Genomic DNA, 20,571 nt, shown 5'->3' with positions numbered 1-20,571 from the left:
CGCCCAAGCACGCTTAACTTCGGTTCTGATGGGATCCGGTGCATTAGTGCTGGTATATCGCACCCGCATTGAGTGGGATGTTTATTCTTATATCCCTCGAGTACGTGTGGAGCGGGGGCGATGGACAACACGCGGCACTGCTCTCGCCCAATCATAACCATGAAGTTAAGCGTTCTGGCGCGATGGCATAGCTAGGATGGGTGACCTCCCTGGGAAGACCTCGTGTCGCGACCGTTTACGTAAATTATGGATAAAACAGTCGAAATAATTGTTTTAAATGAGTTAAACCGTCCTCCTGTTATCTGCTCACACTTCCGCACAGAACCGGCTCACGCAACAAAATCAATAAATGTTCCCAGAAATGGAAAAAAAAAAAATAAGAATAAGCAATACGAATGTAAACTTTATATCCTTGGATAACCGATAAAATGGAACAAGGAATCGAATTTCGCACTGTCCTAAGCGAGATTTCTCGAGGAAACGAAAGCTTAACAGAAGCGGTCAATCGCAAATATTAAGTGTCCTTAGCGAAGGAATTCGTCTAAAATCTCGTTCAGCTCAGTTGCGTGGAGTGGAATGAGTACTCGTCCGTATTGCTCCGTGATACAATCAAAGTGAGCCTACAATTTGTCCAAATCCGGCAGTGCCCAGAGCTACTTTCATTCACATAATGTATTATCTGGTCTCGATCGAGATTCAGATGATTGAGACCGAAAATAAATCGTTCTGTCAAAGTAATCAAAAATAGGAAAAAACACGAAAAAGGGGTGCAACACGAGGACTTCCAGAGGGTTACCCATCTAGTACTCTGCTATCGCAAAAGCACGCTTACTTTCGGAGTTCTGATGGTATCGGTGCCATAGTTCTGTCTGATCGCACCGACATTGAGTGGGATGTTTATTCTTATATCCCTCCCTCGGTACGTGTGGAGCGGCCGGCGATGGACAACAACGTTCACTGCTCAGTCGCCCATCATAACCATGAGTTACGCGTTCTGGCGCGATGCAGAGCTATGATGGGTGGACCTCCTGGAAGACTTCGTGTCGCGACCGGTTCGTAAATTGGAATAAAAACAGTCGAAATAATTGTTTTAATGAGTTTAACCCTCTTCCCGGAGTAAGCTGCGTCACCCTGCCCACAAAACGGCTCACGACAACAAAAAGCGATAAATTCCCAGAAAATAGAAAAAAAATAAGAAGAAGGAAATAACGAATGTAAGCTATTATTATGCCTGAGGATACGATAAAATGGAACCGGAATCGAATTTCGAACTTGCCTAAGCGGATTTCTCGAGGAAACGAAAGCTTAACAGAAGCGGTAAATCGCAAATTAGAGGGTCTTAGAGAAAGGAATTCGGCTAAAATCTCGTCAGCTCATTGCGTAGTAATGAGTCTCGTCCGTTTGCCCGTTTACAATCAAATTAGCCTACAATTTGTCCAAATCCGCAGTGCCCGAGCTACTTTCATTTCACATGTCTGTTTGGTTCCCGATCGAGATTCAGATGATTTGAGCCGAAAATCGTCTGTAACAAGTATCAAAAATAGAAAAACACGAAAAAGGGTGCAACACGAGGACTTCCCAGGGGGTCACCCATCCTAGTACTGCTCTCGCCAAGCAACGCTTAACTTCGGAGTTCTGATAGGGATCCGGTGCATTAGTGCTGGTATGATCGCACCCGACATTGAGTGGGATGTTTATTCTTATATCCCTCGAGTACGTGTGGAGCGGGCGGCGATGGACAACACGCGGCACTGCTCTCGCCCAATCATAACCATGAAGTTAAGCGTTCTGCGCGATGGCAGAGGTAGGATGGTGACCTCCCTGGAAGACCTCGTGTCGCGACCGTTTACGTAAATTATGGATAAAACAGTCGAAATAATTGTTTTTAATGAGTTAACCGTCTCCGGAGTAATCTGCGTCATACCCTTCCGCACAGAACCGGCTCACGACAACAAAAATCGATAAATGTTCCCAGAAAATAGAAAAAAAATAAGAAGAAGGAAATAACGAATGTAAAGCTATTATTATGCCTGGGATACGATAAAATGGAACCGGAATCGAATTTCGAACTTCCTAGCGGATTTCTCGAGGAAACGAAAGCTTAACAGAAGCGGTAAATCGCAAATTAGAGGGTCTTAGAGAAGGAATTCGGCTAAAATCTCGTCAGCTCATTGCGTAGTAATGAGTCTCGTCCGTTTGCCCGTTTACAATCAAATTAGCCTACAATTTTGTCCAAATCCGACAGTGCCCGAGCTACTTTCATTTCACATGTCTTATCTGGTCCCGATCGAGATTCAGATGATTTGAGCCGAAAATCGTCTGTCAACAAGTAATCAAAAATAGAAAAAACACGAAAAGGGGTGCATTACGAGGACTTCCCAGGGGGTCACCCATCCTAGTACTGCGCTTTCGCCCAAGCACGCTTAACTTCGGAGTTCTGATGGGATCCGGTGCATTAGTGCTGGTATGATAGCACCCGACATTGAGTGAGATGTTTATTCTTATATCCCTCGAAGACGTGTTGAGCGGGCGGCGATGGACAACACGCGGCACTGCTCTCGCCCAATCATAACCATGAAGTTAAGCGTTCTGGCGCGATGGCAGAGTTAGGATGGGTGACCTCCCTGGGAAGACCTCGTGTCGCGACCGTTTACGTAAATTATGGATGAAACAGTCGAAATAATTGTTTTTAATGAGTTAACCGTCTCCGGAGTAATCTGCGTCATACCCTTCCGCACAGAACCGGCTCACGACAACAAAAATCGATAAATGTTCCCAGAAAATAGAAAAAAAAATAAGAAGAAGGAAATAACGAATGTAAAGCTATTATTATGCCTCGGATACGATAAAATGGAACCGGAATCGAATTTCGAACTTCCTAAGCGGATTTCTCGAGGAAACGAAAGCTTAACAGAAGCGGTAAATCGCAAATTAGAGGGTCTTAGAGAAGGAATTCGGCTAAAATCTCGTCAGCTCATTGCGTAGTAATGAGTCTCGTCCGTTTGCCCGTTTACAATCAAATTAGCCTACAATTTTGTCCAAATCCGGCAGTGCCCGAGCTACTTTCATTTCACATGTCTTATCTGGTCCCGATCGAGATTCAGATGATTTGAGCCGAAAATCGTCTGTCAACAAGTAATCAAAAATAGAAAAACACGAAAAGGGTGCAACACGAGGACTTCCCAGGGGGTCACCCATCCTAGTACTGCTCTTCAGCCCAAGCACGCTTAACTTCGAGTTCTGATGGGATCCGGTGCATTAGTGCTGGTATGATCGCACCCGACATTGAGTGGGATGTTTATTCTTATATCCCTCGAGTACGTGTGGAGCGGGCGGCGATGGACAACACGCGGCACTGCTCTCGCCCAATCATAACATGAAGTTAAGCGTTCTGGCGCGATGGCAGAGCTAGGATGGGTGACCTCCCTGGGAAGACCTCGTGTCGCGACCGTTTACGTAAATTATGGATAAAACAGTCGAAATAATTGTTTTTAATGAGTTAACCGTCTCCGGAGTAATCTGCGTCATACCCTTCCGCACAGAACCGGCTCACGACAACAAAAATCGATAAATGTTCCCAGAAAATAGAAAAAAAAATAAGAAGAAGGAAATAACGAATGTAAAGCTATTATTATGCCTGGGATACGATAAAATGGAACCGGAATCGAATTTCGAACTTCCTAAGAGGATTTCTCGAGGAAACGAAAGCTTAACAGAAGCGGTAAATCGCAAATTAGAGGGTCTTAGAGAAGGAATTCGGCTAAAATCTCGTCAGCTCATTGCGTAGTAATGAGTCTCGTCCGTTTGCCGTTTACAATCAAATTAGCCTACAATTTTGTCCAAATCCGGCAGTGCCCGAGCTACTTTCATTTCACATGTCTTATCTGGTCCCGATCGAGATTCAGATGATTTGAGCCGAAAATCGTCTGTCAACAAGTAATCAAAAATAGAAAAACACGAAAAGGGGTGCAACACGAGGACTTCCCAGGGGGTCACCCATCCTAGTACTGCTCTCGCCCAAGCACGCTTAACTTCGGAGTTCTGATGGGATCCGGTGCATTAGTGCTGGTATGATCGCACCCGACATTGAGTGGGATGTTTATTCTTATATCCCTCGAGTACGTGTGGAGCGGGCGGCGATGGACAACACGCGGCACTGCTCTCGCCCAATCATAACCATGAAGTTAAGCGTTCTGGCGCGATGGCAGAGCTAGGATGGGTGACCTCCCTGGGAAGACCTCGTATCGCGACCGTTTACGTAAATTATGGATAAAACAGTCGAAATAATTGTTTTTAATGAGTTAACCGTCTCCGGAGTAATCTGCGTCATACCCTTCCGCACAGAACCGGCTCACGACAACAAAAATCGATAAATGTTCCCAGAAAATAGAAAAAAAATAAGAAGAAGGAAATAACGAATGTAAAGCTATTATTATGCCTAGGATACGATAAAATGGAACCGGAATCGAATTTCGAACTTCCTAAGCGGATTTCTCGAGGAAACGAAAGCTTAACAGAAGCGGTAAATCGCAAATTAGAGGGTCTTAGAGAAGGAATTCGGCTAAAATTTCGTCAGCTCATTGCGTAGTAATGAGTCTCGTCCGTTTGCCCGTTTACAATCAAATTAGCCTACAATTTTGTCCAAATCCGACAGTGCCCGAGCTACTTTCATTTCACATGTCTTATCTAGTCCCGATCGAGATTCAGATGATTTGAGCCGAAAATCGTCTGTCAACAAGTAATCAAAAATAGAAAAAACACGAAAAGGGGTGCAACACGAGGACTTCCCAGGGGGTCACCCATCCTAGTACTGCGCTTTCGCCCAAGCACGCTTAACTTCGGAGTTCTGATGGGATCCGGTGCATTAGTGCTGGTATGATCGCACCCGACATTGAGTGAGATGTTTATTCTTATATCCCTCGAAGACGTGTTGAGCGGGCGGCGATGGACAACACGCGGCACTGCTCTCGCCCAATCATAACCATGAAGTTAAGCGTTCTGGCGCGATGGCAGAGTTAGGATGGGTGACCTCCCTGGGAAGACCTCGTGTCGCGACCGTTTACGTAAATTATGGATGAAACAGTCGAAATAATTGTTTTTAATGAGTTAACCGTCTCCGGAGTAATCTGCGTCATACCCTTCCGCACAGAACCGGCTCACGACAACAAAAATCGATAAATGTTCCCAGAAAATAGAAAAAAAAATAAGAAGAAGGAAATAACGAATGTAAAGCTATTATTATGCCTGGGATACGATAAAATGGAACCGGAATCGAATTTCGAACTTCCTAGGCGGATTTCTCGAGGAAACGAAAGCTGAACAGAAGCGGTAAATCGCAAATTAGAGGGTCTTAGAGAAGGAATTTGGCTAAAATCTCGTCAGCTCATTGCGTAGAATGAGTCTCGTCCGTTTGCCCGTTTACAATCAAATTAGCCTACAATTTTGTCCAAATCCGGCAGTGCCCGAGCTACTTTCATTTCACATGTCTTATCTAGTCCCGATCGAGATTCAGATGATTTGAGCCGAAAATCGTCTGTCAACAAGTAATCAAAAATAGAAAAAACACGAAAAGGGGTGTAACACGAGGACTTCCCAGGGGGTCACCCATCATTGTACTGCTCTCGCCCAAGCACCTTAACTTCAGAGTTCTGATGGGATCCGGTGCATTAGTGCTAGTATGATCGCACCTGACATTGAGTGGGATGTTTATTCTTATATCCCTCGAGTACGTGTGGAGCGGGCGGCGATGGACAACACGCGGCACTACTCTCGCCTAATCATAACCATGAAGTTAAGCGTTCTGGCGCGATGGCAGAGCTAGGATGGGTGACCTCCCTGGGAAAACCTCGTGTCGCGACCGTTTACGTAAATTATGGAAAAAACAGTCGAAATATTGATTTTAATGAGTTAACCGTCTCCGGAGTAATCTGCGTCATACCCTTCCACACAGAACCGGCTAACGACAACTAAAATGAATAAATGTTCCCAGAAAATTGAAAAAAAAATAAGAAGATGGAAATAACGAATGTAAAGCTATTATTATGCTTGGAATACGATAAAATGGAACCGGAATCGAATTTCGAACTTTCTAAGCGGATTTCTCGAGGAAACGAAAGCTTAACAAAAGCGGTAAATCATAAATTAGAGGGTCTTAGAGAAGGAATTCGGATAAAATCTCGTCAGCTCATTGCGTAGTAATGAGTCTCGTCCGTTTGCCCGTTTACAATCAAATTAGCCTACAATTTTGTCCAAATCCGGCAGTGCCCGAGCTACTTTCATTTCACATGTCTTATCTGGTCCCGATCGAGATTCAGATGATTTGAGCTGAAAATCGTCTGTCAACAAGTAATCAAAAATAGAAAAACACGAAAAGGGGTGCAACACGAGGACTTCCCAGGGGGTCACCCATCCTAGTACTGCGCTTTCGCCCAAGCACGCTTAACTTCGGAGTTCTGATGGGATCCGGTGCATTAGTGCTGGTATGATCGCACCCGACATTGAGTGGGATGTTTATTCTTATATCCCTCGAGTACGTGTGGAGCGGGCGGCGATGGACAACACGCGGCACTCCTCTCGCCCAATCATAACCATGAAGTTAAGCGTTCTAGCTCGATGGCAGAGCTAGGATGGGTGACCTCCCTGGGAAGACCTCGTGTCGCGACCGTTTATGTAAATTATGGATAAAACAGTCGAAATAATTGTTTTTAATGAGTTAACCGTCTCCGGAGTAATCTGCGTCATACCCTTCCGCACAGAACCGGCTCACGACAACAAAAATCGATAAATGTTCCCAGAAAATAGAAAAAAAAAATAAGAAGAAGGAAATAACGAATGTAAAGCTGTTATTATGCCTGGAATACGATAAAATGGAACCGGAATCGAATTTCGAACTTCCTAAGCGGATTTCTCGAGGAAACGAAAGCTTAACAGAAGCGGTAAATCGCAAATTAGAGGGTCTTAGAGAAGGAATTCGGCTAAAATCTCGTCAGCTCATTGCGTAGTAATGAGTCTCGTCCGTTTGCCCGTTTACAATCAAATTAGCCTACAATTTTGTCCAAATCCGACAGTGCCCGAGCTACTTTCATTTCACATGTCTTATCTGGTCCCGATCGAGATTCAGATGATTTGAGCCGAAAATCGTCTGTCAACAAGTAATCAAAAATAGAAAAACACGAAAAAGGGTGCAACACGAGGACTTCCAAGAATGTAAAGCTATTATTATTCCTGGGATACGATAAAATGGATCCGGAATCGAATTTCGAACTTCCTAAACGGATTTCTCGAGGAAACAGAACATTAACAGAAGCGGTAAATAGCAAATTAGAGGGTCTTAGAGAAGAAAATTAGCTAAAATCTCGCGAGCACTTTGCGGAGTAATGAGTCTCGTCCGTTTGCCCGTTTACAATAAAATTAGCCTACAATTTTATCCAAATCAGGCAGTACCCGAGCTACGCTGATTTCACATGTATTATTTGGTCCCGATCGAGATTCAGATGATTTGAGCAGAAAATCGTCCGTCAACAAGTAATCAAAAATAGAAAAACACGAAAAAGGGTGCAACACGAGGACTTCCCAAGGTGTCACCCATCCTAGTAGTGCTCTCGCCCAAGCACGCTTAACTTCGGAGTTCTGATGGGATCCGGTGCATTAGTGCTCGTAAGATCGCACCCGACATTGAGTGGGATGTTTATTCTTATATCCCTCGAGTACGTGTGGAGCGGGCGGCGATGGACAACACGCGGCACTGCTCTCGCCCAATCATAACTATGAAGTTAAGCGTTCTGGCGCGATGGCAGAGGTAGGATGGGTGACCTCCCTGGGAAGACCTCGTGTCGCGACCGTTTACGTAAATTATGGATAAAACAGTCGAAATAATTGTTTTTAATGAGTTAACCGTCTCCGGAGTAATCTGTGTCATACCCTTCCGCACAGAACCGGCTAACGACAACAAAAATCGATAAATGTTCCCACAAAATAGAAAAAAATTAGAAGAATAAATAGCGAATGTAAAGCTATTATTATGCTTGAGATACGATAAAATGGAACCGGATCGAATTTAAAACTTCCTAAGCGGATTTCCAAGGAAACGGAAGCTTAACATAAGCGGTAAATCGCAAATTAGAGGTTCTTAGAGAAGGAATTCGGCTAAAATCTCGTCAGCTCATTGCGTAGTAAAGAGTCTCGGTCGTTTGCCCGTTTACTATCAAATTAGCCTACAATTTTGTCCAAATCCGGCAGTGCCCGAGCTACGTTGATTTCTCATGTCTTATCAGGTCACGATCCAGATTCAGATGATTTGAGCCGAAAATCGTCTGTCAACAAGTAATCAAAAGTAGAAAACACGAAAATGGGTGCAACACGAGAACTTCGCAGGGGGTCACCCATCCTAGTATTGCTCTCTCCCAAGCATGCTTAACTTCGGAGTTCTGATGGGATCCGGTGCATTAGTGCTGGTATGATCGCACGCGACATTGAGTGGGATGTTTATTCTTATATCCCTCGAGTACGTGTGTAGCGGGCGGCGATAGACAACAGGCGGCACTGCTCTCGCCCAATCAGAACCATGAAGTTAAGCGTTCTGTTTTTAATTAGTTATCCGTCTCGGGAGTAATCTGCGTCATACCCTTCCGCACAGAACCTGCTCACGACAACAAAAATCACTAAATGTTCCCAGAAAATAGAAAAAAAAATAAGAAGAAGAAAATAGCGAATGTAAAGCTATTATTATGCCTGGGATACGATAAAATGGAACGTGAATCGAATTTCGAACTTCCTAAACATTTTTTCTCGAGGAAACGAAAGCTTAACAGAAGCGGAAAATCGCAAATTAGAGGGTTTTAGATAAGGAATTCGGCTAAAATCTCACCATATCATTGAGAAGTAACGAGTCTCGTTCGGTTGCCCGTTTACAATCAAATTAGCCTACAATTTTGTCCAAATCCGGCAGTGCCCGAGCTACGTTGATTTCAAATGTTTTATCTGGTCCCGATCGAGATTCAGATGATTGGAGCCGAAAGTCTTCTGTCAACAAGTAATCAAAAATAGAAAAACACGAAAAGGTGTGCAACACGAGGACATCCCAGGGTGTCACCCATCCTAGTACTGCTCTCGTCCAAGCACGCTTAACTTCAGAGTTCTGATGGGATCCGGTGCATTGGTGCTGGTATGATCGCACCCGACCTTGAGTTGGATGTATATTCTAATATCCCTCGTGTACGTGTGGAGCGGGCGGCGATGGACAACACGCGGCACTGCTCTCGCCCAATCATAATCATGACGTTAAGCGTTCTGGCGCGATGGCAGAGCAAGGATGGGTGACCTCCCTGGGAAGTCCTCGTGTCGCGACTATTTGCGTAAATTATGGCAAAAACAGTCGAAATAATTGTTTTTCATGAGTTAACCGTCTCCGGAGTAATCTGCGTCACACCCTTCCGCACAGAACCGGCTCACGACAACAAAAATCGCAAAATGTTCCCAGAAAATAGAAAAAAATAAGAAGAAGAAAATAGCGAATGTAAAGCTATTATTATGCCTGGGATACGATAAAATAGAACCGGAATCGAATTTCGAACTTGCTAAGCGGATTTCTCGAGGAAATGGAAGCTTAACAGAAACGGAAAATCGCAAATTAGAAGGTCTTAGAGAAGGAATTCGGCTAAAATCTCGTCAGCTCATTGCGGAATAATGAGTCTCGTTCGTTTGCCCTGTTACAATAAAATTAACCTACAATTTTGTCCAAATCCGGCAGTGCCCGAGCTACGTTGATTTCACATGTCTTATTTGTTTCCGATCGAGATTCAGATTATTTGAGCCGAAAATCGTCTGTCAACAAGTAATCAATCAAAAATAGAAAAACACAAAAATGGGTGCAACACGAGGACTTCCCAGGGGGTCATCCATCCTAGTACTTCTCTCGCCCAAGCACGCTTAACTTCGGAGTTCTAATGGGATCCGGTGCATTAGTGCTGGTATTATCGCACCCGACATTGAGTGGGATGTTTATTCTTATATCCTCGAGTACGTGTGGAGCGGGCGACGATGGACAACACGCGGCACTGCTCACGCCCAATCATAACCATGAAGTTAAGCGTTCTAGCGCGATGGCAGAGCTAGGATGGGCGACCTCCCTGGGAAGACTTCGTGTCGCGACCGTTTACGTAAATTATGGATAAAATAGTTGAAATAATTGTTTTTAATTAGTTAACCTTCTCCGGAGTAATCTGCGTCATACCCTTCCGCACAAAACCGCCTCACGACAACAAAAATCGCAAAATATTCCCAGAAAATAGAAAAAAAAATAAGAAGAAGGTAATAGCGAATGTAAAGCTATTATTATGCCTGGGTTACGATAAAATGAAATCGGATTCGAATTTCTAACTTCCCAAGCGGATTTCTCGAGGAAATGGAAGCTTAACAGAAGCGGTAAATCGTAAATTAGAGGGTCTTAGAGAAGGAATTTAGCTAAAATATCGCCAGCTCTTTGCGGAGTAATGATTCTCGTCCGTTTGCCTGTTTACAATCAAATTAGCCTATAATTTTGTCCAAATCCAGCAGTGCTCGAGCTACGTTGATTTCACATGTCTTATCTGGTCCCGATCGAGATTCAGATGATTTGAGCCGAAAATCGTCTGTCAACAAGTAATAAAAAATAGAAAAACACGAAAAGGGGTGCAACACGAGGACTTCCCAAGGGGTCACCCATCCTAGTATTGCTCTCGCCCAAGCACGCTTAACTTCGAAGTTCTGATTGGATTTGGTGCATTAGTGCTGGCATGATCGCACCCGACATTGAGTGGGATGTTTATTCTTATATCCCTCGAGTACGTGTGGAGCGGGAGGCGATGGACAACACGCGGCACTGCTCTCGCCCAATCATAACCATGAAGTTAAGCGTTCTGGCGCGATGGCAGAGTTAGGATGGGTGACCTCCCTGGGAAGACCTCGTGTCGCGACCGTTTACGTAAATTATGGATGAAAAAGTCGAAATAATTTTTTTTAATGAGTTAACCGTCTCCGGAGTAATCTGCGTCATACCCTTCCGCACAGAACCGGCTCACGACAACAAAAATCGCTAAATGTTCCCAGAAAATAATAAAAAAATAAGAAGAAGGAAATAGCGAATGTAAAGCTATTATTATGCCTGGGATATGATAAAATGGAACCGGAATCGAATTTCGAACTTCCTAAGCGGATTTCTCGAGGAAAGAAAGCTTAACAGAAGCGGTAAATCGCAAATTAGAGGGTCTTAGAGAAGGAATTCGGCTAAAATCGCGTCAGCTCATTGCGTAGAATGAGTCTCGTCCGTTTGCCCGTTTACAATCAAATTAGCCTAAAATTTTGTCCAAATCCGGCAGTGCCCGAGCTACTTTCATTTCACATGTCTTATCTGGTCTCGATCGAGATTCAGATGATTTGAGCCGAAAATCGTCTGTCAACAAGTAATCAAAAATAGAAAAACACGAAAAAGGGTGCAACACGAGGACTTCCCTGGGGGTCACCCACCCTAGTACTGCTCTCGCGCAAACACGCTTAACTTCGAAGTTCTGATGGGATCCGATGCATTAGTGCTGGCATGATCGCACCCGACATTGAGTGGGATGTTTATTCTTATATCCCTCGAGTACGTGTGGAGCGGGAGGCGATGGACAACACGCGGCACTGCCCTCGCCCAATCATAATCATGAAGTTAAGCGTTCTGGCGCGATGGCAGAGCTAGGATGGGTGACCTCCCTGGGAAGACCTCGTGTCGCGACCGGTTACGTAAATTATGGATAAAACGGTCGAAATAATTTTTTTTAATGAGTTAACCGTCTCCGGAGTATTCTTAGTCATACCCTTCCGCACAGAACCGGCTAACGACAGCAAAAATCGATAAATGTTCCCAGAAAATTGAAAAAAAAATAAGAAGGAAATAACGAATGTAAAGCTATTATTATGCCTCGGATACGATAAAATGGAACCGGAATCGAATTTCGAACTTCCTAAGCGGATTTCTCGAGGAAACGAAAGCTTAACAGAATCGGTAAATCGCAAATTAGAGGGTCTTAGAGAAGGAATTCGGCTAAAATCTCGTCAGCTCATTGCGTAGTAATGAGTCTCGTCCGTTTGCCCGTTTACAATCAAATTAGCCTACAATTTTGTCCAAATCCGGCAGTGCCCGAGCTACTTTCATTTCACAGGTATTATCTGGTCCCGATCGAGATTCAGATGATTTGAGCCGAAAATCGTCTGTCTACAAGTAATAAAAAATAGAAAAACACGAAAAGGGGTGCAACACGAGGACTTCCCAGGGGGTCACCCATCCTAGTACTGCTCTCGCCCAAGAATGCTTAACTTCGGAGTTCTGATGGGATCCGGTGCATTAGTGCTGGTATGATCGCACCCGACATTGAGTGGGATGTTTATTCTTATATCCCTCGAGTACGTGTGGAGCGGGCGGCGATGGACAACACGCGGCACTGCTCTCGCCCAATCATAATCATGAAGTTAAGCGTTCTGGCGCGATGGCAGAGCTAGGATGGGTGACCTCCCTGGGAAGACCTCGTGTCGCGACCGGTTACGTAAATTATGGATAAAACGGTCGAAATAATTTTTTTTAATGAGTTAACCGTCTCCGGAGTATTCTGAGTCATACCCTTCCGCACAGAACCGGCTAACGACAGCAAAAATCGATAAATGTTCCCAGAAAATAGAAAAAAAATAAGAAAGGAAATAACGAATGTAAAGCTATTATTATGCCTCGGATACGATAAAATGGAACCGGAATCGAATTTCGAACTTCCTAATCGGATTTCTCGAGGAAACGAAAGCTTAAGAGAAGCGGTAAATCGCAAATTAAAGGTTCTTAGAGAAGGAATTCGGCTAAAATCTCGTCAGCTCATTGCGTAGTAATGAGTCTCGTCCGTTTGCTCGTTTACAATCAAATTAGGCTACAATTTTGTCCAAATCCGGCAGTGCCCGAGCTACTTTCATTTCACATGTCTTATCTGGTCCTGATCGAGATTCAGATGATTTGAGCCGAAAATCGTCTGTCAACAAGTAATCAAAAATAGAAAAACACGAAAAGGGGTGCAACACGAGGACTTCCCAGGGGGTCACCCATCCTAGTACTGCTCTCGTCCAAGCACGCTTAACTTCGGAGTTCTGATGGGATCCGGTGCATTAGTGCTGGTATGATCGCACCCGACATTGAGTGGGATGTTTATTCTTATATCCCTCGAGTACGTGCGGAGCGGGCGGCGATGGACAACACGCGGCACTGCTCTCGCCCAATCATAACCATGAAGTTAAGTGTTCTGGCGCGATGGCAGAGCTAGGATGGGTGACCTCCCTGGGAAGACCTCGTGTCGCGACCGTTTACGTAAATTATGGATAAAACAGTCGAAATAATTGTTTTTAATGAGTTAACCGTCTCCGGAGTAATCTGCGTCATACCCTTCCGCACAGAACCGGCTCACGACAACAAAAATCGATAAATGTTCCCAGAAAATAGAAAAAAAATAAGAAGAAGGAAATAACGAATGTAAAGCTATTATTATGCCTGGGATACGATAAAATGGAACCGGAATCGAATTTCGAACTTCCTAAGCGGATTTCTCGAGGAAACGAAAGCTTAAGAGAAGCGGTAAATCGCAAATTAGAGGGTCTTAGAGAAGGAATTCGGCTAAAATCTCGTCAGCTCATTGCGTAGTAATGAGTCTCGTCCGTTTGCTCGTTTACAATCAAATTAGGCTACAATTTTGTCCAAATCCGGCATTGCCCGAGCTACTTTCATTTCACATGTCTTATCTGGTCTTGATCGAGATTCAGATGATTTGAGCCGAAAATCGTCTATCAACAAGTAATCAAAAATAGAAAAACACGAAAAGGGGTGCAACACGAGGACTTCCAAGGGGGTCACCCATCCTAGTACTGCTCTCGTCCAAGCACGCTTAACTTCGAAGTTCTGATGGGATCCGGTGCATTAGTGCTGGTATGATCGCACCCGACATTGAGTGGGATGTTTATTCTTATATCCCTCGAGTACGTGCGGAGCGGGCGGCGATGGACAACACGCGGCACTGCTCTCGCCCAATCATAACCATGAAGTTAAGTGTTCTGGCGCGATGGCAGAGGTAGGATGGGTGACCTCCCTAGGGAAGACCTCGTGTCGCGACCGTTTACGTAAATTATGGATAAAACAGTCGAAATAATTGTTTTTAATGAGTTAACCGTCTCCGGAAGTAATCTGCGTCATACCCTTCCGCACAGAACCGGCTCACGACAACAAAAATCGATAAATGTTCCCAGAAAATAGAAAAAAAAATAAGAAGAAGGAAATAACGAATGTAAAGCTATTATTATGCCTGGGATACGATAAAATGGAACCGGAATCGAATTTCGAACTTCCTAAGCGGATTTCTCGAGGAAACGAAAGCTTAACAGAAGCGATAAATCGCAAATTAGAGGGTCTTAGAGAAGGAATTCGGCTAAAATCCTCGTCAGCTCATTGCGTAGTAATGAGTCTCGTCCGTTTGCCCGTTTACAATCAAATTAGGCCTACAATTTTGTCCAAATCCGGCAGTGCCCGAGCTACTTTCATTTCACATGTCTTATCTGGTCCCGATCGAGATTCAGATGATTTGAGCCGAAAATCGTCTGTCAACAAGTAATCAAAAATAGAAAAACACGAAAAGGGGTGCAACACGAGGACTTCCCAAGGGGTCAACCATCCTAGTACTGCTCTCGCCCAAGCACGCTTAACTTCGGAGTTCTGATGGGATCCGGTGCATTAGTGCTGGTATGATCGCACCCGACATTGAGTGGGATGTTTATTCTTATATCCCTCGAGTACGTGTGGAGCGGGCGGCGATGGACAACACGCGGCACTGCTCTCGCCCAATCATAACCATGAAGTTAAGCGTTCTGGCGCGATGGCAGAGCTAGGATGGGTGACCTCCCTAGGAAGACCTCGTGTCGCGAACGTTTACGTAAATTATGGATAAAACAGTCGAAATAATTGTTTTTAATGAGTTAACCGTCTCCGGAGTAATCTGCGTCATACCCTTCCGCACAGAACCGGCTCACGACAACAAAAATCGATAAATGTTCCCAGAAAATAGAAAAAAAAATAAGAAGAAGGAAATAACGAATGTAAAGCTATTATTATGCCTGGGATACGATAAAATGGAACCGGAATCGAATTTCGAACTTCCTAAGCGGATTTCTCGAGGAAACGAAAGCTTAACAGAAGCGGTAAATCGCAAATTAGAGGGTCTTAGAGAAGGAATTCGGCTAAAATCTCGTCAGCTCATTGCGTAGTAATGAGTCTCGTCCGTTTGCCTCGTTTACAATCAAATTAGGCCTACAATTTTGTCCAAATCCGCAGTGCCCGAGCTACTTTCATTTCACATGTCTTATCTGGTCCTGATCGAGATTCAGATGATTTGAGCCGAAAATCGTCTGTCAACAAGTAATCAAAAATAGAAAAACACGAAAAGGGGTGCAACACGAGGACTTCCAAGGGGGTCAACCCATCCTAGTACTGCTCTCGTCCCAAGCACGCTTAACTTCGGAGTTCTGATGGGATCCGGTGCATTAGTGCTGGTATGATCGCACCCGACATTGAGTGGGATGTTTATTCTTATATCCCTCGAGTACGTGTGGAGCGGGCGGCGATGGACAACACGCGGCACTGCTCTCGCCCAATCATAACCATGAAGTTAAGCGTTCTGGCGCGATGGCAGAGCTAGGATGGGTGACCTCCCTGGGAAGACCTCGTGTCGCGACCGTTTACGTAAATTATGGATAAAACAGTCGAAATAATTGTTTTTAATGAGTTAACCGTCTCCGGAGTAATCTGCGTCATACCCTTCCGCACAGAACCGGCTCACGACAACAAAAATCGATAAATGTTCCCAGAAAATAGAAAAAAAAATAAGAAGAAGGAAATAACGAATGTAAAGCTATTATTATGCCTGGGATACGATAAAATGGAACCGGAATCGAATTTCGAACTTCCTAAGCGGATTTCTCGAGGAAACGAAAGCTTAACAGAAGCGTTAAATCGCAAATTAGAGGGTCTTAGAGAAGGAATTCGGCTAAAATCTCGTCAGCTCATTGCGTAATAATGAGTCTCGTCCGTTTGCCCGTTTACAATCAAATTAGCCTACAATTTTGTCCAAATCCGGCAGTGCCCGAGCTACTTTCATTTCACATGTCTTATCTGGTCCCGATCGAGATTCAGATGATTTGAGCCGAAAATCGTCTGTCAACAAGTAATCAAAAATAGAAAAACACGAAAAGGGGTGCAACACGAGGACTTCCCAGGGGGTCACCCATCCTAGTACTGCTCTCGCCCAAGCACGCTTAACTTCGGAGTTCTGATGGGATCCGGTGCATTAGTGCTGGTATGATCGCACCCGACATTGAGTGGGATGTTTATTCTTATATCCCTCGAGTACGTGTGGAGCGGGCGGCGATGGACAACACGCGGCACTGCTCTCGCCCAATCATAACCATGAAGTTAAGCGTTCTGGCGCGATGGCAGAGCTAGGATGGGTGACCTCCCTAGGAAGACCTCGTGTCGCGAACGGTTACGTAAATTATGGAATAAAACAGTCGAAATAATTGTTTTTAATGAGTTAACCGTCTCCGGAGTAATCTGCGTCATACCCTTCCGCACAGAACCGGCTCACGACAACAAAAATCGATAAATGTTCCCAGGAAAATAGAAAAAAAATAAGAAGAAGGAAATAACGAATGTAAAGCTATTATTATGCCTGGGATACGATAAAATGGAACCGGAATCGAATTTCGAACTTCCTAAGCGGATTTCTCGAGGGAAACGAAAGCTTAACAGAAGCGGTTAAATCGCAAATTAGAGGGTCTTAGAGAAGGAATTCGGCTAAAATCTCGTCAGCTCATTGCGTAGTAATGAGTCTCGTCCGTTTGCCCGTTTACAATCAAATTAGCCTACAATTTTGTCCAAATCCGGCAGTGCCCGAGCTACTTTCATTTCACATGTCTTATCTGGTCTCGATCGAAATTCAGATGATTTGAGCCGAAAATCGTCTGTCAACAAGTAATCAAAAATAGAAAAACACGAAAAGGGGTGCAACACGAGGACTTCATAGGGGGTCATCCATCCTAGTACTTCTCTCGCCCAAGCACGCTTAACTTCGGAGTTCTGATGGGATCCGGTGCATTAGTGCTGGTATGATCGCACCCGACATTGAGTGGGATGTTTATTCTTATATCCCTCGAGTACGTGTAGGAGCGGGCGGCGATGGACAACACGCGGCACTGCTCTCGCCCAATCATAACCATGAAGTTAAGCGTTCTGGCGCGATGGCAGAGGTAGGATGGGTGACCTCCTGGGAAGACCTCGTGTCGCGACCGTTTACGTAAATTATGGATAAAACAGTCGAAATAATTGTTTTTAATGAGTTAACCGTCTCCGGAGTAATCTGCGTCATACCCTTCCGCACAGAACCGGCTCACGACAACAAAAATCGATAAATGTTCCCAGAAAATAGAAAAAAAATAAGAAGAAGGAAATAACGATGTAAAGCTATTATTATGCCTGGGATACGATAAAATGGAACCGGAATCGAATTTCGAACTTCCTAAGCGGATTTCTCGAGGAAACGAAAGCTTAACAGAAGCGTAAATCGCAAATTAGAGGGTCTTAGAGAAGGAATTCGGCCTAAAATCTCGTCAGCTCATTGCGTAGTAATGAGTCTCGTCCGTTTGCCCGTTTACAATCAAATTAGCCTACAATTTTGTCCAAATCCGGCAGTGCCGAGCTACTTTCATTTCACATGTCTTATCTGGTCCCGATCGAGATTCAGATGATTTGAGCCGAAAATCGTCTGTCAACAAGTAATCAAAAATAGAAAAACACGAAAAGGGTGCAACACGAGGACTTCCCAGGGGGTCACCCATCCTAGTACTGCTCTCGCCCAAGCACGCTTAACTTCGGAGTTCTGATGGGATCCGGTGCATTAGTGCTGGTATGATCGCACCCGACATTGAGTGGGATGTTTATTCTTATATCCCTCGAGTACGTGTGGAAGCGGGCGGGCGATGGACAACACGCGGCACTGCTCTCGCCCAATCATAACCATGAAGTTAAGCGTTCTGGCGCGATGGCAGAGCTAGGATGGGTGACCTCCCTGGGAAGACCTCGTGTCGCGACCGTTTACGTAAATTATGGATAAAACAGTCGAAATAATTGTTTTTAATGAGTTAACCGTCTCCGGAGTAATCTGCGTCATACCCTTCCGCACAGAACCGGCTCACGACAACAAAAATCGATAAATGTTCCCAGAAAATAGAAAAAAAAATAAGAAGAAGGAAATAACGAATGTAAAGCTATTATTATGCCTGGGATACGATAAAATGGAACCGGAATCGAATTTCGAACTTCCTAAGCGGATTTCTCGAGGGAAACGAAAGCTTAACAGAAGCGGTAAATCGCAAATTAGAGGGTCTTAGAGAAGGAATTCGGCTAAAATCTCGTCAGCTCATTGCGTAGTAATGAGTCTCGTCCGTTTGCCCGTTTACAATCAAATTAGCCTACAATTTTGTCCAAATCAGGCAGTGCCCGAGCTACTTTCATTTCACATGTCTTATCTGGTCCGATCGAGATTCAGATGATTTGAGCCGAAAATCGTCTGTCAACAAGTAATCAAAAATAGAAAAACACGAAAAGGGGTGCAACACGAGGACTTCCCAGGGGGTCACCCATCCTAGTACTGCTCTCGCCCAAGCAAGCTTAACTTCGGAGTTCTGATGGGATCCCTGTGCATTAGTGCTGGTATGATCGCACCCGCATTGAGTGGGATGTTTATTCTTATATCCCTCGAGTACGTGTGGAGCGGGCGGCGATGGACAACACGCGGCACTGCTCTCGCCCAATCATAACCATGAAGTTAAGCGTTCTGGCGCGATGGCAGAGGCTAGGATGGGTGACCTCCCTGGGAAGACCTCGTGTCGCGACCGTTTACGTAAATTATGGATAAAACAGTCGAAATAATTGTTTTTAATGAGTTAACCGTCTCCGGAGTAATCTGCGTCATACCCTTCCGCACAAGAACCGGCTCACGACAACAAAAATCGATAAATGTTCCCAGAAAATAGAAAAAAAATAAGAAGAAGGAAATAACGAATGTAAAGCTATTATTATGCCTGGGATACGATAAAATGGAACCGGAATCGAATTTCGAACTTCCTAAGCGGATTTCTCGAGGAAACGAAAGCTTAACAGAAGCGTTAATCGCAATTAGAGGGTCTTAGAGAAGGAATTCGGCTAAAATCTCGTCAGCTCATTGCGTAGTAATGAGTCTCGTCCGTTTGCCCGTTTACAATCAAATTAGCCTACAATTTTGTCCAAATCCGGCAGTGCCCGAGCTACTTTCATTTCACATGTCTTATCTGGTCCCGATCGAATTCAGATGATTTGAGCCGAAAATCGTCTATCAACAAGTAATCAAAAATAGAAAAACACGAAAAGGGTGCAACACGAGGACTTCCCAGGGGGTCACCCATCCTAGTACTGCTCTCGCCCAAGCAGCTTAACTTCGAGTTCTGATGGATCCGGTGCATTAGTGCTGGTATGATCGCACCCGACATTGAGTGGGATGTTTATTCTTATATCCCTCGAGTACGTGTGGACGCGGGCGGCGATGGACAACACGCGGCACTGCTCTCGCCCAATCATAACCATGAAGTTAAGCGTTTGGCGCGGATGGCAGAGGCTAGGATGGGTGACCTCCCTGGGAAGACCTCGTGTCGCGACCGTTTACGTAAATTATGGATTAAAACAGTCGAAATAATTGTTTTTAATGAGTTAACCGTCTCCGGAGTAATCTGCGTCATACCCTTCCGCACAGAACCGGCTCACGACAACAAAAATCGATAAATGTTCCAGAAAATAGAAAAAAAAATAAGAAGAAGGAAATAACGAATGTAAATCTATTATTATGCCTGGGATACGATTAAAATGGAACCGGAATCGAATTTCGAACTTACCTAAGCGGATTTCTCGAGGAAACGAAAGCTTAACAGAAGCGTTAATCGCAAATTAGAGGGTCTTAGAGAAGGAATTCGGCTAAAATCTCGTCAGCTCATTGCGTAGTAATGAGTCTCGTCCGTTTGCCCGTTTACAATCAAATTAGCCTACAATTTTGTCCAAATCCGGCAGTGCCCGAGCTACTTTCATTTCACATGTCTTATCTGGTCCCGATCGAGATTCAGATGATTTGAGCCGAAAATCGTCTGTCAACAAGTAATCAAAATAGAAAAACACGAAAAGGGTGCAACACGAGGACTTCCCAGGGGGTCACCCATCCTAGTACTGCTCTCCCCAAGCACGCTTAACTTCGGAGTTCTGATGGGATCCGGTGCATTAGTGCTGGTATGATCGCACCCGACATTGAGTGGGATGTTTATTCTTATATCCCTCGAGTACGTGTGGAGCGGGCGGCGATGGACAACACGCGGCACTGCTCGCCCATCATAACCATGAATTAAGCGTTCTGGCGCGATGGCAGAGCTAGGATGGGTGACCTCCCTGGAAGACTCGTGTCG

General features: G+C 44.6%; 23 non-coding genes and 1 pseudogene across 23 annotated transcripts; all 24 read right to left on the bottom strand.

Moving 5' to 3' along the window:
• Nucleotides 1–1,557: 1,557 nt before the first annotated feature.
• On the bottom strand, nucleotides 1,558–1,677 carry LOC142509315 (5S ribosomal RNA). Its single transcript, XR_012807495.1, has one exon. It is a non-coding gene; the product is annotated as a 5S ribosomal RNA (ribosomal RNA).
• A 680-nt stretch (nucleotides 1,678–2,357) lies between these two features.
• LOC142506276 (5S ribosomal RNA) lies at nucleotides 2,358–2,478 on the bottom strand. Its single transcript, XR_012804572.1, has one exon. It is a non-coding gene; the product is annotated as a 5S ribosomal RNA (ribosomal RNA).
• Nucleotides 2,479–3,161: 683 nt separating this feature from the next.
• Nucleotides 3,162–3,281, bottom strand: LOC142509002 (5S ribosomal RNA). Its single transcript, XR_012807195.1, has one exon. It is a non-coding gene; the product is annotated as a 5S ribosomal RNA (ribosomal RNA).
• Nucleotides 3,282–3,963: 682 nt separating this feature from the next.
• On the bottom strand, nucleotides 3,964–4,082 carry LOC142513488 (5S ribosomal RNA). The gene has a single exon (XR_012809432.1). It is a non-coding gene; the product is annotated as a 5S ribosomal RNA (ribosomal RNA).
• Nucleotides 4,083–4,766: 684 nt separating this feature from the next.
• Nucleotides 4,767–4,887, bottom strand: LOC142514472 (5S ribosomal RNA). Its single transcript, XR_012810363.1, has one exon. It is a non-coding gene; the product is annotated as a 5S ribosomal RNA (ribosomal RNA).
• A 684-nt stretch (nucleotides 4,888–5,571) lies between these two features.
• LOC142509333 (5S ribosomal RNA) lies at nucleotides 5,572–5,689 on the bottom strand. Its single transcript, XR_012807512.1, has one exon. It is a non-coding gene; the product is annotated as a 5S ribosomal RNA (ribosomal RNA).
• A 683-nt stretch (nucleotides 5,690–6,372) lies between these two features.
• LOC142514471 (5S ribosomal RNA) lies at nucleotides 6,373–6,493 on the bottom strand. The gene has a single exon (XR_012810362.1). It is a non-coding gene; the product is annotated as a 5S ribosomal RNA (ribosomal RNA).
• Nucleotides 6,494–7,551: 1,058 nt separating this feature from the next.
• On the bottom strand, nucleotides 7,552–7,670 carry LOC142507644 (5S ribosomal RNA). The gene has a single exon (XR_012805895.1). It is a non-coding gene; the product is annotated as a 5S ribosomal RNA (ribosomal RNA).
• Nucleotides 7,671–8,348: 678 nt separating this feature from the next.
• LOC142507698 (5S ribosomal RNA) lies at nucleotides 8,349–8,467 on the bottom strand. Its single transcript, XR_012805948.1, has one exon. It is a non-coding gene; the product is annotated as a 5S ribosomal RNA (ribosomal RNA).
• Nucleotides 8,468–9,058: 591 nt separating this feature from the next.
• LOC142508371 (5S ribosomal RNA) lies at nucleotides 9,059–9,177 on the bottom strand. The gene has a single exon (XR_012806586.1). It is a non-coding gene; the product is annotated as a 5S ribosomal RNA (ribosomal RNA).
• A 686-nt stretch (nucleotides 9,178–9,863) lies between these two features.
• LOC142513259 (5S ribosomal RNA) lies at nucleotides 9,864–9,982 on the bottom strand. The gene has a single exon (XR_012809216.1). It is a non-coding gene; the product is annotated as a 5S ribosomal RNA (ribosomal RNA).
• A 683-nt stretch (nucleotides 9,983–10,665) lies between these two features.
• Nucleotides 10,666–10,784, bottom strand: LOC142517574 (5S ribosomal RNA). The gene has a single exon (XR_012813313.1). It is a non-coding gene; the product is annotated as a 5S ribosomal RNA (ribosomal RNA).
• Nucleotides 10,785–11,465: 681 nt separating this feature from the next.
• Nucleotides 11,466–11,584, bottom strand: LOC142508333 (5S ribosomal RNA). The gene has a single exon (XR_012806552.1). It is a non-coding gene; the product is annotated as a 5S ribosomal RNA (ribosomal RNA).
• A 681-nt stretch (nucleotides 11,585–12,265) lies between these two features.
• On the bottom strand, nucleotides 12,266–12,384 carry LOC142513534 (5S ribosomal RNA). Its single transcript, XR_012809476.1, has one exon. It is a non-coding gene; the product is annotated as a 5S ribosomal RNA (ribosomal RNA).
• A 681-nt stretch (nucleotides 12,385–13,065) lies between these two features.
• On the bottom strand, nucleotides 13,066–13,184 carry LOC142507383 (5S ribosomal RNA). The gene has a single exon (XR_012805642.1). It is a non-coding gene; the product is annotated as a 5S ribosomal RNA (ribosomal RNA).
• A 683-nt stretch (nucleotides 13,185–13,867) lies between these two features.
• On the bottom strand, nucleotides 13,868–13,986 carry LOC142513718 (5S ribosomal RNA). Its single transcript, XR_012809648.1, has one exon. It is a non-coding gene; the product is annotated as a 5S ribosomal RNA (ribosomal RNA).
• A 688-nt stretch (nucleotides 13,987–14,674) lies between these two features.
• On the bottom strand, nucleotides 14,675–14,793 carry LOC142509065 (5S ribosomal RNA). The gene has a single exon (XR_012807254.1). It is a non-coding gene; the product is annotated as a 5S ribosomal RNA (ribosomal RNA).
• A 685-nt stretch (nucleotides 14,794–15,478) lies between these two features.
• On the bottom strand, nucleotides 15,479–15,599 carry LOC142517204 (5S ribosomal RNA). Its single transcript, XR_012812963.1, has one exon. It is a non-coding gene; the product is annotated as a 5S ribosomal RNA (ribosomal RNA).
• A 684-nt stretch (nucleotides 15,600–16,283) lies between these two features.
• On the bottom strand, nucleotides 16,284–16,402 carry LOC142513476 (5S ribosomal RNA). The gene has a single exon (XR_012809421.1). It is a non-coding gene; the product is annotated as a 5S ribosomal RNA (ribosomal RNA).
• Nucleotides 16,403–17,089: 687 nt separating this feature from the next.
• Nucleotides 17,090–17,208, bottom strand: LOC142513305 (5S ribosomal RNA). The gene has a single exon (XR_012809258.1). It is a non-coding gene; the product is annotated as a 5S ribosomal RNA (ribosomal RNA).
• Nucleotides 17,209–17,888: 680 nt separating this feature from the next.
• On the bottom strand, nucleotides 17,889–18,007 carry LOC142506497 (5S ribosomal RNA). Its single transcript, XR_012804786.1, has one exon. It is a non-coding gene; the product is annotated as a 5S ribosomal RNA (ribosomal RNA).
• A 686-nt stretch (nucleotides 18,008–18,693) lies between these two features.
• LOC142515397 (5S ribosomal RNA) lies at nucleotides 18,694–18,813 on the bottom strand. Its single transcript, XR_012811245.1, has one exon. It is a non-coding gene; the product is annotated as a 5S ribosomal RNA (ribosomal RNA).
• Nucleotides 18,814–19,493: 680 nt separating this feature from the next.
• Nucleotides 19,494–19,609, bottom strand: LOC142511228 (5S ribosomal RNA; annotated as a pseudogene).
• A 685-nt stretch (nucleotides 19,610–20,294) lies between these two features.
• LOC142515349 (5S ribosomal RNA) lies at nucleotides 20,295–20,412 on the bottom strand. Its single transcript, XR_012811200.1, has one exon. It is a non-coding gene; the product is annotated as a 5S ribosomal RNA (ribosomal RNA).
• Nucleotides 20,413–20,571: the final 159 nt, after the last annotated feature.

This window comes from Primulina tabacum, chromosome 10, assembly GCF_025594145.1.
Source record: "Primulina tabacum isolate GXHZ01 chromosome 10, ASM2559414v2, whole genome shotgun sequence".
Lineage (NCBI taxonomy): Eukaryota > Viridiplantae > Streptophyta > Magnoliopsida > Lamiales > Gesneriaceae > Primulina > Primulina tabacum.
Note: the sequence above shows the minus strand (reverse complement) of the source record. Positions and strands in the feature narration are given on the sequence as shown.